Source organism: Medicago sativa, chromosome 5, assembly GCF_051527215.1.
Source record: "Medicago sativa cultivar Bolivia chromosome 5, Bolivia_mono, whole genome shotgun sequence".
NCBI classification, from domain to species: Eukaryota; Viridiplantae; Streptophyta; class Magnoliopsida; order Fabales; family Fabaceae; genus Medicago; species Medicago sativa.
In genome coordinates, this window is record NC_140753.1 from 70,808,726 (window position 1) to 70,825,872 (window position 17,147).

A 17,147-nucleotide genomic window follows, 5' to 3' on the forward strand; every position below is an offset into this window, starting at 1 on the left:
GATGAAGAAGTTATGATGTATTCATCCGAACCTAAACAAGTTTGTGAGAATCCAATAATTGGAGAAACTGATCCTCGTCCTTCAAAGGTTAATATAAGTTATGTATACAATGTGGTTTATATATTTTAGTTTATTTTTTATGGTGGCCACCCCAAACATTTTTGTCTGGCTCCGCCACTGAATCAATGTTATTGTCTCTTCATTAATTTTATTTTTTTTTGAGAGAATTGTCTCTTCATTATTGAAATGTTTGTCTTCATTTTTTACCTTATGGACATGATGAGGTCAATATGCTTTTAATATTTCATCTTCTTTTGACCATGTTCCGTTTTCAGTTAACAGTCTTTCATGCTTAAAATCCAAATAAAAGCCATTGAGAACTCATATGAACAGCTGCTATTTTCCTCAAAATAAAATTCGGAAGCCAATCATTTAACAGATGCATCTAGAGAAATCAATTCCAAAGTTTTTCATTGGGCTCCTAATTAATGGATTATCACTCAACTCAAACGTGTATAACCTTCCATTCTGATATATATTCAATCAAAAAGAGTAATAGAGACATATTGCATAAAGTAGAATGAAGCACGGACACCACTAGGACAAGCCGTGTCGCGGTGTCCGACACGCGGTGTCCAACATGCCTATGACACTTGTCCGACACGTGTCGGACAACTAAAATCGATGTCCTAAATAAAATAGTTTTTTCTTTAATTCAACACTCCTAAGACCGGTGTCTGACACCTATATAACACTCATGCGAGCCGTGTCGACAACTCAGACAAATATCTAAAACATTTTTTTCTCTTTTGCTTCCACATTACATATGTTTTGAGAAATGTTGATCGATTAGGGGGTAATAGACATTGCAGTTGATTATAACATTTTTAACTTTTTGATAGTAGATGAATAAATAAAGGTTAAATACTACAATATTTGTTTCAGAACTTTTTCTAATGAAATAACTTGCTCAAGTTAGATGATTATGTATGTATTTTGATTTTCATTTTAGACCGTATATAAATAAATTAACATATATGTAGCAGTGTCGGTGTCCTATATTTTTTAAGCTAGCGGTGTCGAAGTGTCCGTGTCAGTGTCGTGTCAGGTGTCCGTGTCGGAGTCCATGCTTCATAGAGTAGAATTAATTTAGTACATCTGTCAAATAACATCGTTTACACAAAAACAACAAAAAACAGAAAAATTGTGTTGCAAACACTATAAGCTTTTTATATCTTGTCATGCAAGTTACTGTCAAATAAACGACCGCCGGCTTCAACATCGTCCTCCAAATTACTGAAGTCAATACATAGACATGGATCCATGAAGTCATCAAGGAGGTTTGCTTCAGCATCGTTAGTGTCTAATGAACTGTTGTGAAACCAAAAATCTGGATCCATAAAGTCACCATGATACTGAGTCTCCATAGGTGGTGGAATTTGAGGATAGTCACCAAGCATCATAGGTGAAGGAAGTGGAGCCATAGGTATATGAGAAGTTCCAATAATGCTACCCCTGAAATCTAAAAGTTTTTCATTTATCTCATCAAAAATTGATGGATATTTTCTAAATTTCAATTGTGGTATATTAAATTCATCTTCTTGTGAATCCTCCTCAACTTGTTGGCTACTAATCAACTCATCATCCGGTTCCATCTTGTCAGGGAAGGGTGACAACTGACAAGCCACGCTTTTCAAGTTTTCTTTTTCTCGCATTCCAAAAGTTCTTGATGTCATTATCGCTTCTTCCCGGTAACTGACACAAAAAGAACAAATACAAATTAATGACATGATCAACAAAATAATCAACACAAGTGGTGAATATTATAGAAGGATAGATCAATATTTCAAATTAAAGAAAGTAAAAGAAGTTACCTCCTGAGCCAGCTTAGACCATTTGAATTCACCATACTTTTTATAGAACTCAAAAACTTTTCTTTTTTCTTCTTCACTAAATGGACCCTTTTTCACATCTGGTTGTAGGTGATTATACCATCTTAGACGACAACTTTTACCGCAACGTATAAGCCCCGCATTTTTTGATACCTCGTTCCAATTTCTGGTTCCATGGTTTTCCACATATGCTTTTAATATTTCATCTTCTTCTTTGGACCATGTTCCTTTTTTAGTATAGGCCGATGATGATGAAGACATCATGATAATACGTACTAGGGGAATGAGAGACAACTTTAACCTAACTGATTTACGTAAGGCAATACAGTTTTTAATGATGTTAAACTAATGTTGAACTAACTAATGATTCATATTTATAATAGATTGTTATAACTGAATTAACGAAATACCACAAAGTAAGGAAGTTAGAGTATGGTTTAAAAAGATAACTATAGTTTTTTTTTTTTTTTTTTACAAAATATTACCTCAACGTATAAGCCCCGCATTTTTTGATACCTCGTTCCAATTTCTGGTTCCATGGTTTTCCACATATGCTTTTAATATTTCATCTTCCTCTTTGGACCATGTTCCTTTTTTAATATCGGCCGATGATGATGAAGACATGATGTTAAACTAACTGATTTACGTAAGGCAATATAGTTTTTAATGATGTTAAACTAATGTTGAACGAACTAATGATTCATATTTATAATAGTTTTAAAGTAGAAAGATATGAATAGTTGTTATAACTGAATTGCCGAAATACCACAAAGTAAGGAAGTTAAAGTATAGTTTAAAAAGATAACTATAGTTTTTTTTTTTTTTTTTTTTTTGGTTACAAAATATTAGTATAGTTTGTTTTGAGAAAAGATAAAGTATAGTTGTTAAAGTGTAAAATATATTTACCTATAATTTTAATCAAAATATAATAAAACAAATATTGTGAAAGTTAAGATTAAGAGGTTAGAAATAGAGTTTTAAGCAAAGATTAAAATAACCCATAAAAGAGATTAAGATAAAGCTATTTTATGCAGTACAAACAAAATAAAACTTAAAATAAAATTAAACCACATTTTCTCAGAATTTAAGTCGAATGGATATAGTGCCCTTTATCATTTTTTTTATGAAATCCACTTTATCATTTTATTGGAGGAAAGTGTTCTTTTTATTGCTACTAGTTTAGAGACCCGGCGTTGCCCTGGTCAGATATTAAATAAGTTTTATAAGTTTGTGTGCACGAATACATGTGTCAGTATATTAGATTGAATTTATTTAAATTTACAATTATAATAATATCATAAAAATAAATATGTAAGGCCAGCATCATGTAAGCCCTAAATTCTGGAGCAAAAAGATCTTTGAGTTATTCCAGTCATAAGAATTGTAGTGTAATACTAAAAAGGAACCTGTTATATCCATTAGAAGACCAAAAACAATAAGGGATTCATTTAGAAGTTTAACTATTCCACCATAATCAATATAACAGGGTTCCTTTGATTCCCAATGACAACCCTTGTTTTTCAAGTCATGTAGGATCCCTTGATCTTACGTAATTGTACTTGATCATATTCAATATTTTATCAACAAATATTATAGGGCATTGATAAATTGACTCTAAGAAACAGGATCAATGACCTATAATATTTGTTAATCTTTGTTTGTCCAACTATTCTTTTAGCAATCGAGTAATTTTTTTTTTTTTTAGTATTTTTCATGTTAAAATAAAGGTTAAATTACATTAAGGGTGCTTTAAGCTTTGAGTTTGTAATAGATAGATCCTTTAAATTATTGTTTTTCCATAACCATCCTTTAACCGCTAAATTGTTTACAAAGGTTGCCCTTCAATTTGCTTTCCGTTAAAAAAAGGTTGAGTTGGCTTTGAGTATATGACATGGTTGTTTAACACATGACGTGGCAAATCCATGTAAGCAAATTTCATTTTTATTACTTTTCATTAAAAATAAAAAAATATAAATTATTGGTGTTCATCACCACCTTCATCATCTTCATCTAATTCTTAAAAAAAATGGCAAAACTCATGTTCTCCTTCATCTTCAACATTTTCAGTAAATTAAAAAAATAAAACTCATCAAGGATGGAAATCAAAACATACATAAAGGTAACATTACAAACAATTTAACACTTAAAGGATGGTTATGGAAAAAACATAACTTAAAAACCTATCTATTACAAACCCAAAACTTAAATGACTTTTGGTGTAACTTAGCTTAAAATAAAATAACCTTATGAACATTACAAAAAGTTGTATAAAAGAGAACTTAGTACTTCAATCAATACATTACTTCAAAAGTTAACTCTAATGCATGTCACCACATTAGTCTAGAAACCCATATTTAACCAATTTCAAAAGTATATTTAAAAGTAATATTTCACATCAAAGATTTTAATAATTTCACCTAAGAAGTATTTGTGAATACGGTGACTTGATTGATGTCTGTTCAATACGAGCTACATATAATTTTACATTCTCCCCCATGAGATTTAACATTGTTGCATTCCAAGAACTGGATTTAAACTCACGACATCATGTTAAGCTGGAAGAGATCACTTTCATCTTACCCAAGTAATCTTGGGTTATTTTCCGTTGTTTTAATCAACTCCCTCTTTCCCAAATTATAAGTCGTTTTACAATATCAATGAAACTATAATGTTACTTTTCCTATTATAACATTTAGTTGATTGGTAGAGCTATTGCTTCTTAATGTGAATGAGGGCATCCATAATCTATTTGAGAAATGCTAACAAGTGCCTTTAAGGCACTTGAGAAGTCCAATGAAGAAATCTTATTTTGAAAATTATGCATTCAATACATTGAAACTTTAAAAACTCTCTAGTGCCAAGCAATCTATTTTGTGACACATCAGCAAAATTGTGTCCATCTTAGAATCTCAGAATGCAAGTTCTCACAATCACAATCCTGATTATTTGTCTAAGGTGATAACAGAGTTGCAAATGCATTGATGTTTCTTTAATTGATATAAAATGAAAACATATGTTTTTTAATTTCTTCGCTGAAATACTCCCTCCGGTCCTTTATATAAGAAAAGAAACCAAAAATCATCAAAACCAAGACAATCATTAGTTGTTGCAATTTTTTGAATGCTTTTACAAATATGCCCTCATAAAAATTTGTAAAGTATTAAATATACCCACTATTGTTGAAAGGACCAACATTAAATGAGGGCTAGGAAAGTCTTTTAAACAATAAATGTACCTTAAAAGTTGTGACTTTTTCTTATAAATGGGACCAAAAATTTTTTTGAAAATTTTCTTATATATAGGACCGGAGGGAGTATGTGTTCTCTTTTCTTATGTAGTTCATACTCAAATGGGTATCTAGATTAAGTGGTATAGGATAGTGGGTAGGAGGAGTTAAATAGGATATACTGATACATACATACATACATGCACACAACTGTAAAAGTACAATCTGTTATGTTTTGTTCAATAAATATATATGACCTTTTGTTTACATCTTTTTTTGTAAAATTATCATGCCTTCATTCTTACTTTAGCTTATAATTAGTTTTGTGCAACTTGATTTAGAGTATCTAGAATAATAAAATTCCCTCAAATTTAACCTATAGTGCTATCCGGCCGCTTTCTCTATGTGATGTGATGGCAGCCACGACGGCCGCCACTCCCATCTACCACAATCCAATGTGTCTGGGCCGCCCACCATCTACTCCGCTCTGCGCTACAAAAGTTATACAAAACAAGTAAATTTTGACTTACTAATTTATTCAAATTTACCCTGCTGCTGCGCGGGGTTAGCATCTTGTTAAATCTCAATACAAATAGTCGTAGACTTTCTCGCATTTTATATGGTAGGAACAAAACTTCATTGAAAGAAAAGCTACAGTGAGCAAACTAATTTCATTAACATGCAGGAGCAGTAAAAAAAGGCTTGTTCATCTTGCATAGAGACCTAACCCAGTTCTCACGAAGATAAAGATAAGATATGCTAGGCTTAGGTGAGATTGTATTCAAAAGATAAACATATTCATATGTATTACCATCATCCATTTGAAGAAACAACACATATACAATCAATTACAGCTAGAAGATAATTGGATAAAAATGTCCAAAAATGAAGCAATAAAGTCTTGAGCACAATTTAGAAAGTATATGCATTATTGCATAACAAAGCCATGAAAATAACATGAAAGTAATTGTTCACTAATTTTCTTATTTGTATAACAACTATTTTTTTGACAAATTATTTGCATAACTTGAAATAGGAAAAATAATAATTTTAAAAGATATTAGACTACATTACTCAAACAGAGAAGTTCAAATTACAAACAACCATAATATATTTTTTAAAGACTTGCATCAAATTAATTCATTCTCGTCGATTTGCACGGACTCAATTGTTTGTTCTTCTCAGTCTTATGTTAAATGTATGCTCAACAAGTCTAAGAAGCCATTGGGGTTTTCCGGTGAAGAAGAATACATTATATCCGAAGAGCAACCCAAATATTGCCCCACATGCATATCCGATTGCTACCGCTTTCCAGCCAAATCCTGATTCTTCTTCATCTTCAGATGTTGAATGTGGTGACAGATCTTCCTCATTTTTGCATGATTTAGACAATGGAAATCCACATAACATTGTATTGCCTTCATAGGAATCATTTCCAAATGTATCAAACTGTTGACCTATTGGTATGATTCCCTCAAGGTGGTTTTCTGAAAGGTTTAAGACAGAGAGGAATTTCACATTTGTCAAAGCATCAGGAATCTTTCCCATCAACTGGTTCCTTGAGAGATCCAACCACTCCAAATTTCTCAAATGACCCAGAGATTGTGGAATGGTACCCGTGATTCCATTGTTTGAAAGGTTAAGGCCTTTTAGAGAATTTAATTCTCCAATGACATGTGGAATTTCTCCGTCAAACATGTTATTTGATAAATCAATAGTTGTGAATGTGGTCAATATCCTTGTTAGCTCCCTAAAAAAACCTTTCCCTATGACCACCACAGAATCACATTATAGTAATAATCCCTATCCATGTATTGCAGACCAGTTTGGTTGTCGTCCACGTTCATCATTCCTTGAAATTTCTTAATGCATGATGTTGGCAAGAGCCCACTAAAATTATTGCTAGAGACATCAAAAATTCTCAACTTAGGAAATGGATGCTTGGTGCTAGAACAAGTGATTGTACCATGAAGATTATTTGATCGTAAACTTAGCACATGTAACTCTTGTAGAGTTTCTAGCCAATTAGGAAATGTATCCTCTATGTTGTTGTCACCAAGGTCCAAAACTTCAAGATATGAACAGTGGGCCAAAGATTTTGGTAATGGTCCTTCTAATTGGTTGCCATTCAACTTTATAGTTTGAAATGCATTTCCTTTGGGCCAAAGATTTTGGTAATGATGCATTTCCTTTAGCCAAGTGCTTTATACTCCATTATCTTAAATTAGAAGTCAACTTTATTATTTTTCTTTGTCTCAAAAATAATGTGTGGCCCCATGAATTTCGTTTTTAAGTGGTTTTCGTATAAGAGTTTGTTTTAGGTGATGATATTCATGTTATTGGGTGGGGTCCTCATGGGTGTTGCAGGTAGGGTTTTGGCTAGGTGTTGTGTGTTTAGGTGGTTTTTATAGTGTTTATTTTCGGATGTTCCGCTTATATACCGCGAATTTAGTTTGTATTCTCTGAATCATCAGTCTCTATTCGTCTTGAGCAGAGATCTGGTTGTTAAATAAAATTTGTTGTTAAAAAATATGTGTGACCCCCCTCAAAAAAAAAAACTATGAATGTTCTCTATAAAAAACTGGTGTGAATGTTTATATTATTTTAAGAATGAAAAATGTGAAGGTTTAATTGTATGCCCACTTATGAGTTAAGATCCATTCCATTTTTTTACTCTGATTATTCCATTACCAAAGTTTTATTGTATAAATGTTTAATCAATGTTTTAAATTCTACTTATTCTGTGATTTTCACAAAAATATATATACATAAAGAAGAAGTAAACTAACGAGGAAAATTGTCACGTTCAACCGTTCAAATTTAAGTGCATCATTCTTGTTAACATTTATTTGTGGCATATAGTGGTACTGTTGTTTTAATTTATGGATTACAGTATTATTATTTGAACGGTAACTATTGATCTTCCACTCTAGATCTCCACATAAATTTTTTCAAGCATTTTCTAAGCCATCATCATCCACACACTTCATTGGGATCTAATTAAGATATATCATAAATAATTGAGAAGCAAATATTTTCTTTTTTTGAAAGATGCAATTGAATCATAAAATAATCCTAAATTGAGGGATGCTATTCACGATGTCATCTCAGAATAATACCCTGTTTCACAATACTTGTCTCTTTTGAGATAAAATTCCAATAACTTCAAAAAAATCCAACCACAATGGCATACATATAACAATTAAGTACCAATTCTTCCGGTCGAGAGGGGGTTTTCTTCGTAAATGACTAGTTGAGACTGATTTGACTGATCTTTGATACCAAACTCTACAATCATTTGTGTTCTTAAATTAAATGAGACATATTCACCATTCTCTTTACTAAAGAATATGTCGCCATTTTTCCCCACTCCGATATGATGTTCTACAAAGGATAATGGCTCAATAATCATGAGTTTGATCCATGATTCTTTTACACCAACTTTTCCTAAAATTGATATGTGAAAAGTGTTTGTCTTTTCATAATTTGTGATCCAAGCAATGGATTCATTTAACACCGCCAATCTTCTTATATGGAATCCAGAATGAATGTTTAAGACTATTGGTGTTGTAATGAAACTCTCATTGCTCAAGTCAAATGACACCAAATAATCTTGCTTATCTATTTCATTATTGCCCCACCAATGACACACTCCATCCATGTATAATTTAACGCCTGTATTAGTTGGAAAACAACCAGGCATATCAATATCAAGTTTTCTCCAAGAGTTACTTCTTAGACTATAGATATCCCAAATGGAATTGTAAGATATACCTTTTGGCACTTTGCGCCATCCTTCATCAAATGATGATAATCTAAAAAATAATATTTGTCGAATCACCTTGTAGTCATCTTTAACACGGTCATAACCAAATCCATGAATATGAAAATTGGGGATCCGATAAGGAGTTTCATAACCAAATGGGCTGCGAGGTATGACCTTGAATTCCTTAACAACAGGGTTCCATAATACAACTTTTTCATTAGTTTTATAGAGACATAGTACGCCATTAACACTGACAGGACCAAAGATGTAAAAACCAAGATGGTCATCTTCATTGAATGTTTTTGGCCAATTCAACTGGACTTTATTCTCAAATCTCTCACCAGAAACAGAATACAGCACACTTTGAGATGGTTGACCAGTACGAGGCGGAAAGTGATTCAAGAGAAGAGATGTTCCATCGTTATAAGAAGAATGCTTACTAAATAATAAGTTGTTGCAGAACATGGTCATAAAACGAGGGTTTTCAAACAATAGAGACCATGATTTGCATGCACATTCAAATCGTTTCACCGATTTGACTGGCAGTTTGGATAGAATTGAGAAGGCGATATCATCATGAATATAACCGCTAACCTTTTCATTAGTCATGACCACCAATTTCTCCATCTTGAATCCACAAGCTTCAATTATAAAGTTCGGTGGCGAATGAGTTAAGAGAGGTTGAAGCAAAACACACTCGAGCCTTATGAGTGATGTGAAAAAACCTTTCTTTGCACAAGTGATGTGAAAAAACCTATTACAACAATAAATTGTAAACAAAATTATAATTATGTTAAACTTGTAACAAAGTAAATTACAAATTCTTGTAAAAAAAGATAGAGCAAGTTACATATTATAAAACTCATAAGATAAAATAGTTACAAATTTAGAGAATGTAGTTTCGTGGATGTGCAATTAAATTTAAAATTCTGAACAATGGTGTATAATAATCTAACAAGTATCTACAAACCTTCCAAATATATATGTCATAAATAACATCAATCAACCACCAATATAATAAACAAATATACAAAATTAAAATAATTGTAAAATAATGAAAATTGTGCGATAGCTTCTTATGAAAAAATAGTGTCCAAAATATCATCAGCAATATCGTAAAAGAAAAAAATCCATAGCAACATGAGATATTATAGAAAATTGACAAACATTAATCTTTTCGATTCATATACTATTTCTTTAGTTAGGGGGTAAAATAAGATGATTAATGAGGAACTGACCTTACCCTGAAGCAATCCTTGACGATTTCCAAACTATTATAAACTCTTATGAATTTTGAAGAATTGATCGAGGAGTAAGAGTAGCGTCGTTTATATAGATAAAATTGTAACAAACTTCTTCGGATAAACTATAAGGTATGCTTTTATAATAGGTAACTGAGTAACAACTCTCATCTTCATCTAAATAATATTCTACAGTCTTTTTTTCTGAAAGAAATATTCTATAAAACTTCTATAGCAGCTATATTCCGATATAAAAAGGCATATTCCTTTTGGGCTGAATTTTTTAATTCTAAATTTATCATTTATATAAACTATTTCATTTACTATTTAATTTAATCTTTTTATAATATTATTTAAATAAATAATTATGCATTTTAAATGTCCGTGTTTTTGCTCTTTTTATTGCGTTAAATTTTGATTTTGATTAAAATTATAAATATAAATTTTTGTTGCTTTTAAATTATAACGAACGAAACTAACCTTGTTTATTTATTTCAAGGACATCAATAATATAACAAAAAAATATAATCTAAATTCTTATTTTTTTTTAATGACACTAACTACAATCATCGAGTATATTTATTTATACATATATAAAGAAAATGGTCTTGTCCCCATGAGCTTAGCTCATTTGGTAAGGGATAATACACAATATATGCAGGGGTCGGGGTTCGAACCTCGGACACTCCACTTATTCATCTTAAAGGTGAATTCTCTAGCTACTAGGATACTTGACCCAAAAAAGGTGAATTCTCTAGCTACTAGGATACTTGACCCAAAAAAAAAGGTCCATTTGGATTCTTTTGGGCTGACTTTTTCTCTTTCCCAAATTACCCTAAACTTTAAATACAACTAACACATATAATAAATAGATAAGAGTAAATTCAAATATTTAAAAAAATTGTAACAAACTCAAACTTTATTGTTCACTAGTGAAAAGACGGGCTCTTTCCGTTCTTTTTATTGCGCCAACGTTTGAAAATTACGAACAGTATTTTTTTATGAAATTTTGGTTTTGATTAAAACTAAAAAAAATATAAATGTTTGTTGCTTTCAAGTTATAAAAAATAAAACTAATCATGATTATCTATTTCAACGACACCGACAATATACAATATAACAAAAAAAATATAATCTAAATTCTTTTTTTTTAATGACACCAACAACAATTAAAATATAATCTAAATTCTTTTTTTTTTAATGACACCAACAACAATTTTATTATAGAAAAAATTGTTTATGAGTATAATTGGAATGATGAAAAAGTAAGTATAAATATATTGATCAAGTTTGTTACATTTTTTAAATGATAAAGGAAAAAAAATTATATTCATAATTTGTTACATTTGTTTTAATATTTAAATTTATTCTTATCTATTTGTTACATGCGTTATTTGTTTTGAAAATTGAGGGTATTTTTGAAAAGAAAAATTCAACCCAAAAGTTCTGAAAGAAGTAGTTTTCTTTATACTCCCTCAATCCCTATATTTAAGCACACATTTGATTTTCTTTTTGTCCCTAAATGTAAACCTCTTTTCAAATTACTAGATGCATCCTTATCCTTATTTATTAATTTTGTTACGTTTGCAGCAACTTAACCTAATTTTTTTCCCATCATTTGCGTTATTAGGTTTGCAATTATTTAACCTAACAAATTTTATCTAAAAAAAATGCATTGCACACCAATTTCATTCCTATCCTCTTGGCTTTTTTTTTGTTGAAGATTTTGTTACGTCTGCAGCAACTTAACCTAATTTTTTCCTGCTCATTTGCTTTATTAGGTTTGCAATTATTTAACCTAACAAATTCCATCTAAAAAAAAATGTATTGCACACCAATTTCATTCCTATCCTCTTACCATTTTTTTATTGAAGAAAATATTTTCTACCATATCAATGATCACATATGATCCTTCTATTTTATACTTTTTTTTTGGTCAAAAATTTTATATATTTTTTTTGGATTTTTTTTATTTCATGTCTTTTTTTTTACATCCTTATTTATTAATTTTGTTACGCCTGCAACAACTTAACCTAATTTTTTCTAGCTCATTTGCTTTATTAGGTTTGCAATTATTTAACCTAACAAATTTCATCTGAAAAATGCACTGCACATCAATTTCATTCCTATCCTCTTGCCTTTTTTTTTTTGAAGAAAATATTTTCTACCATATCAATGATCTTATGGGTTAAAGATTATTTATTGGCCTCTATTACAGTCGAGAAAACATGTGCGACGCACGGGTCAAAAGTCTAGTTTATTATTATTTTCCTAAACATACCCCTAATTAATATTACTATCTTGTCTTGAAATATGAAAAGTCAAATTTAATACACATACAAACAAATGACAATTTCATAATATTAACACACAAAACAGACACATTAATTACACTGACAACTTTTCTTAAAAAATATGAAAAAAGCAATGGGTGCCTACATTAAGGGACGGAGGGAGTATATACTATCTCTGTCCCTAATTATAGGAACCTTTTGCCAAAATCACTGGAAAAGTTGATAATGGTATTAAATTTGTGCATAATTACTATTGTTGTTACAATTTTATCCTTAAGAGAAAGAGTTAGTTTATATTTTCAACATAATATTTATTGTTGATTGAAGAAAAAGATGCAAAATAAATAGGGGTATGGTGGTGAAGAAATAATTAATGTAATTGAAAATAGCGAATGAGTCTTATAAAAAGGGACAAAAAAAATCTTAAAAGGGTCTTATAATTAGGGACGGAGGTAGTAGTATAGAATAGTATAGATGATATATCAATTTTTTCCTTATCCTTTATCCTTTAAAAAAATAAAAAAGCTGATTGATGGGAGTGAATTCAAAGTAAATAAAAAAAGTAACAAACACAATATGAATATATGTCAAGATTTTTTTCTTAGATGCTTTAAAAAGTGTAACAAACTAGATCGGGTATATCCGTACTATATATAAAGAAAATATAAGATTTTGGGTTGACTTTTTCATTATCTCAATTATACCCTAATTGTTTTTCCTATAATAATGATTGTTGTTGATGTTATTAAAAATATAAGAATTTAGATTATATTTTTTTGTTATATTGTTGGTGTCATTGAAATAGATAAACAATGTTACTTTGAGTTATTATAATTTAAAAGCAACAATCATTTATGTTTATATTTATACTTTTAATCAAAATCAAAATTTAATAGATAAACATCGTTCATAGTTTTTAAACTTTAACGCAATAAAAAGACTGGAAAGACAGGCACGTGAATACCCGTCTTTTCGCTGGGTGTATATATATATTTCAACCACTTTCTTCCCTTTCAATTGATTTTTCTCTCATACGCATGGGCCACGAAAAAACCCATGACCACATGTTTAAAGGGACCCAAAACTCTTGTCACTTGGACTAATTTATTATTGATTTTGTTACACTTTTTATTCTTGCACTGGACATTCATCTCATCATTTATATTTATTTTTATGATATTATTATAATTTTAAATTTAAATGAATTCAATCTAATATATTGACACGTGTATTCGTGCACATAAACTTATAAAACTTATTTAATATCTAACCCGGGCAACGCCGGGTCTCTAAACTAGTATTATTTAAATAAATAATTACGTATTTCAAGTGTCCGTCTTTTTGCTCTTTTTATTGCGCTAAATTTTGATTTTGATTAAAATTATAAATATAAATTTTTGTTGCTTTTAAATTATAACGAACCAAACTAACCTTGTTTATTTTTTTCAACGACATCAATAATATAACAAAAATATATAATCTAAATTCTTATTTTTTTAATGATACCAACTACAATCATCTATATTTATTTATAGGCTAAATTGCATTTTGGTCCCTTAACTATTTAGGTAGTATCGCTTTGGTCCCTTAATTAAAATTTGATTTATTTTGGACCCTTAACTTCTCTCTGTTACACATTTTGGTCCTTTCTGTTAGTTTTAATTTAAAAATGTTGGGTTTTTTTCATCTTCTTCTGGAATTTTTTTGGGATTCTTGTTGTTGAAGGTTGATATGAAGATGAAAAAGAGGAAATATATCCTCTATGTTGTTGTCACCAAGGTCCAAAACTTCAAGATATGAACAGTGAGCCAAAGATTTTGGTAATGGTCCTTCTAATTGGTTGACATTCAACTTTATAGTCTGAAATGCATTTCCTTTGGAAAAGGTTCTAGGAATGTTTCCATAGAGGTTGTTCCTTTGCATATCGAACACAGAAAGAGAAGGAAATGTTCCCAGACATTGTGGAATCAAGGCAGTTAAATTGTTGTGAGCCAAACTGAGCACCTTCATGGATCTTGCATTGCACAATGTTGAAGAAATGTCTCCTGTGAAGTTGTTGTGTGAGAGTAAAAAGTATTGAATGCCATAAGGTGGAATCGGAAGATCTCCTTGCAACTTGTTGAAACTCAGGTCAATGTGCCTAATGTCCTTCCATGAGTTTAAGAGCTTCTTATGAAACCATTTGGGAATTTTCCCATGAATGTTGTTATTGGAGAGATCTAACCATTGCAGATTATGTACTTGTGCTAGGAATTTAGGAAATCTGTTAATATTAGCAAAAGATAAATCTAATCCAAGAAGGTTGACAAAATTGTAATATTAGCAAAAGATAAATCTAATCCAAGAAGGAAATCTGTTAATATTATGATTTTCAAAATCGTCAATCACATTAAATTTTTAGGTGAGTCGATTTAGTCTCGAAAATTGTGACAGAGACTAATGTGATTCAACAATATTCAATTTTTAAGATAATATTGAAAAATATTAGTCTCAAATACCAACTAAAGTGTTTAATTTCACTCTTCACAAAGAAAATACACTGTTTTCATTTCACGACAACAACAATGCCAATATTTAGGGTTTAATATTTATTGGAGCACTTTCAAAAAAAAAAAAGGATTAGAACAAAATTCTCGGAAAAAATTGAATAAATTGGACAAAGGTTGTTCAATATTAAAGATTTTGAGATGGATTGATTAGTATGAACTTTCGACTTAACTGTTTTTGTGTGTTGAAATAAACGAGCAACCCCCAACAAGAACAAAAACAGACAAAATTAAACTGCCAATAACGCAATAAATAAAAAATCGACAAAGATGAAAAATTAAAGAAATAAAATAAGAGGAGAAAACTTACATAGCCAATCATTCACATGAAAGTGCTCATTCAATGACCATTTTATCAAGTTATTACTAGGGTTCCATCCTTGCCTTCCCCCTCCAACAAAGTGCTCCTCGGCTTTTGCCATGTTCCAAATCATAGCCGTCATAATCATCATTAACAAAAAAAAAAAATTGTTAAAGCACAAAGCCTCCATTTTTTTTCACTGTCTCAAATTTTATTTGCAACAATAATCACCTCAATACATGTTCTATATATATTCTTGTTATTTTATAATGGATAATGGGTGTAGGGGGTCTGAATCCAGTTGGGTGTCACATTTTTTGTAATTAATAATTACAAATATATGTTCATGCCAAATTGTAAATAATTTTGGCATTTTGTGATTGGAAATTATGAATATGGATACCAATAAGGAAATCTTGTTGACCGAATCAAAATATATTCAACACTCGATTGAAAACGAGAAGTATATATCATCAATACTTATTAAGAAAAAATTCATTGTTCATAAACAAAATTTTAGTTGTACCGTGCTCAATCTTTTAATCACTACGTCTCAAAACAATGATCGTTTAAGGTTTGTGCACAATTTAATTAAAAAAATGATTAATTGTGTTGATTATAAATTTATAATGTAAAATTCGTATCATTTACTAAAATATTCTTATTAATTGTAGTTACTAGGTAGTTAAGTTGGATGAAATGCAATAAATAAAGGTATAATAGTGAAGAAAAAAAATAGTGCATTGATATTCTAAAATGACAATTATTTTAAAAAGAAAAGAATACTAAAGATACAATTATTTTGAGATGGATGGAGTAATATTCTCATTTTCTTACGCAAAAATGTGAACATTTACTATTATCATTAATAATGAGAAAAGGTTATACTATTATTATTATTATTATTATTATTATTATTATTATTATTATTATTATTATTATTATTATTATTATTATTATTATTTGAAGAATTATTATTATTATTTGTCATTTCGTCTATAAAAAAAGGCAATTACTCATTGTTATGTTTAATTGTTTTTAATAGTATAAATACCTAAATGAAAATCCGTTTTGATTCGTCGAATCCGAGATCTCATCGAACTTCTTGGGGAGGTTCAGATAAACCACACCTTGCGTGAAGGAAGCAGAAGTGCGGATTGGTTAACTGCTTATAGTCTTACACAAGACTCTTTTCTGCCCATTGTTTTAGAGGTCCCTCCAAGGGAGCTGCAAAGTATTTTGTTTGAGGACATTTCTGGAGTTTGCATGCCTAGGAATGTTCATTTGATTTCTTAATTTTTTTTTTCTTTGGGCTTTGCCCCTCTTTTATGTACCAAAAAAAAAAACCTAAATGAAAATAAATATAAAATGAAATTTAGTGAATAAAATTAATATATGATATTTAATATACTAAATTAATAAATTTTAAATTACTTTTTAAATAAAAATGAAATTCTGAATACCTAATATTTATTGATATAAATTTTGTTATGAATTAAGAATACCATTTTATGTAATTTTACACTTATTGTATAACTGATTTTATCAAACACTTCGACTAGATTATCAACTATCATTCATAAACTATCAACAATAATATATCAGCTATCAGGTGATGGCGTATTTCGCAAGTGTACGAAATCGTTCAAGTAGTAAAGTAAAACGGTAAGACCGAGTGTCGAACTCGAGGATCGCGTTGTACTATTGAATGGTATTTTTGACTTAATTGAACAAAAGGTTAAGTTGTTTGTTTTATCGCAATATTTGAAATAACGGAAAATAAAGTGATTAAGATTGATGGGAGAAAGATGCTAGGGATGAGTTTCACTAGATGACCATGAAAAGCTAATAACCTAATCGCAACTATTGAATCGACTCAAA

The 17,147-nt window shown here is 30.0% G+C and overlaps 2 pseudogenes; both read right to left on the reverse strand.

The window, feature by feature from the left end:
* Nucleotides 1-1,229: 1,229 nt before the first annotated feature.
* Nucleotides 1,230-2,289, reverse strand: LOC146924565 (transcription factor MYB65-like; annotated as a pseudogene).
* Nucleotides 2,290-6,258: 3,969 nt separating this feature from the next.
* On the reverse strand, nucleotides 6,259-15,387 carry LOC146924566 (uncharacterized; annotated as a pseudogene).
* Nucleotides 15,388-17,147: the final 1,760 nt, after the last annotated feature.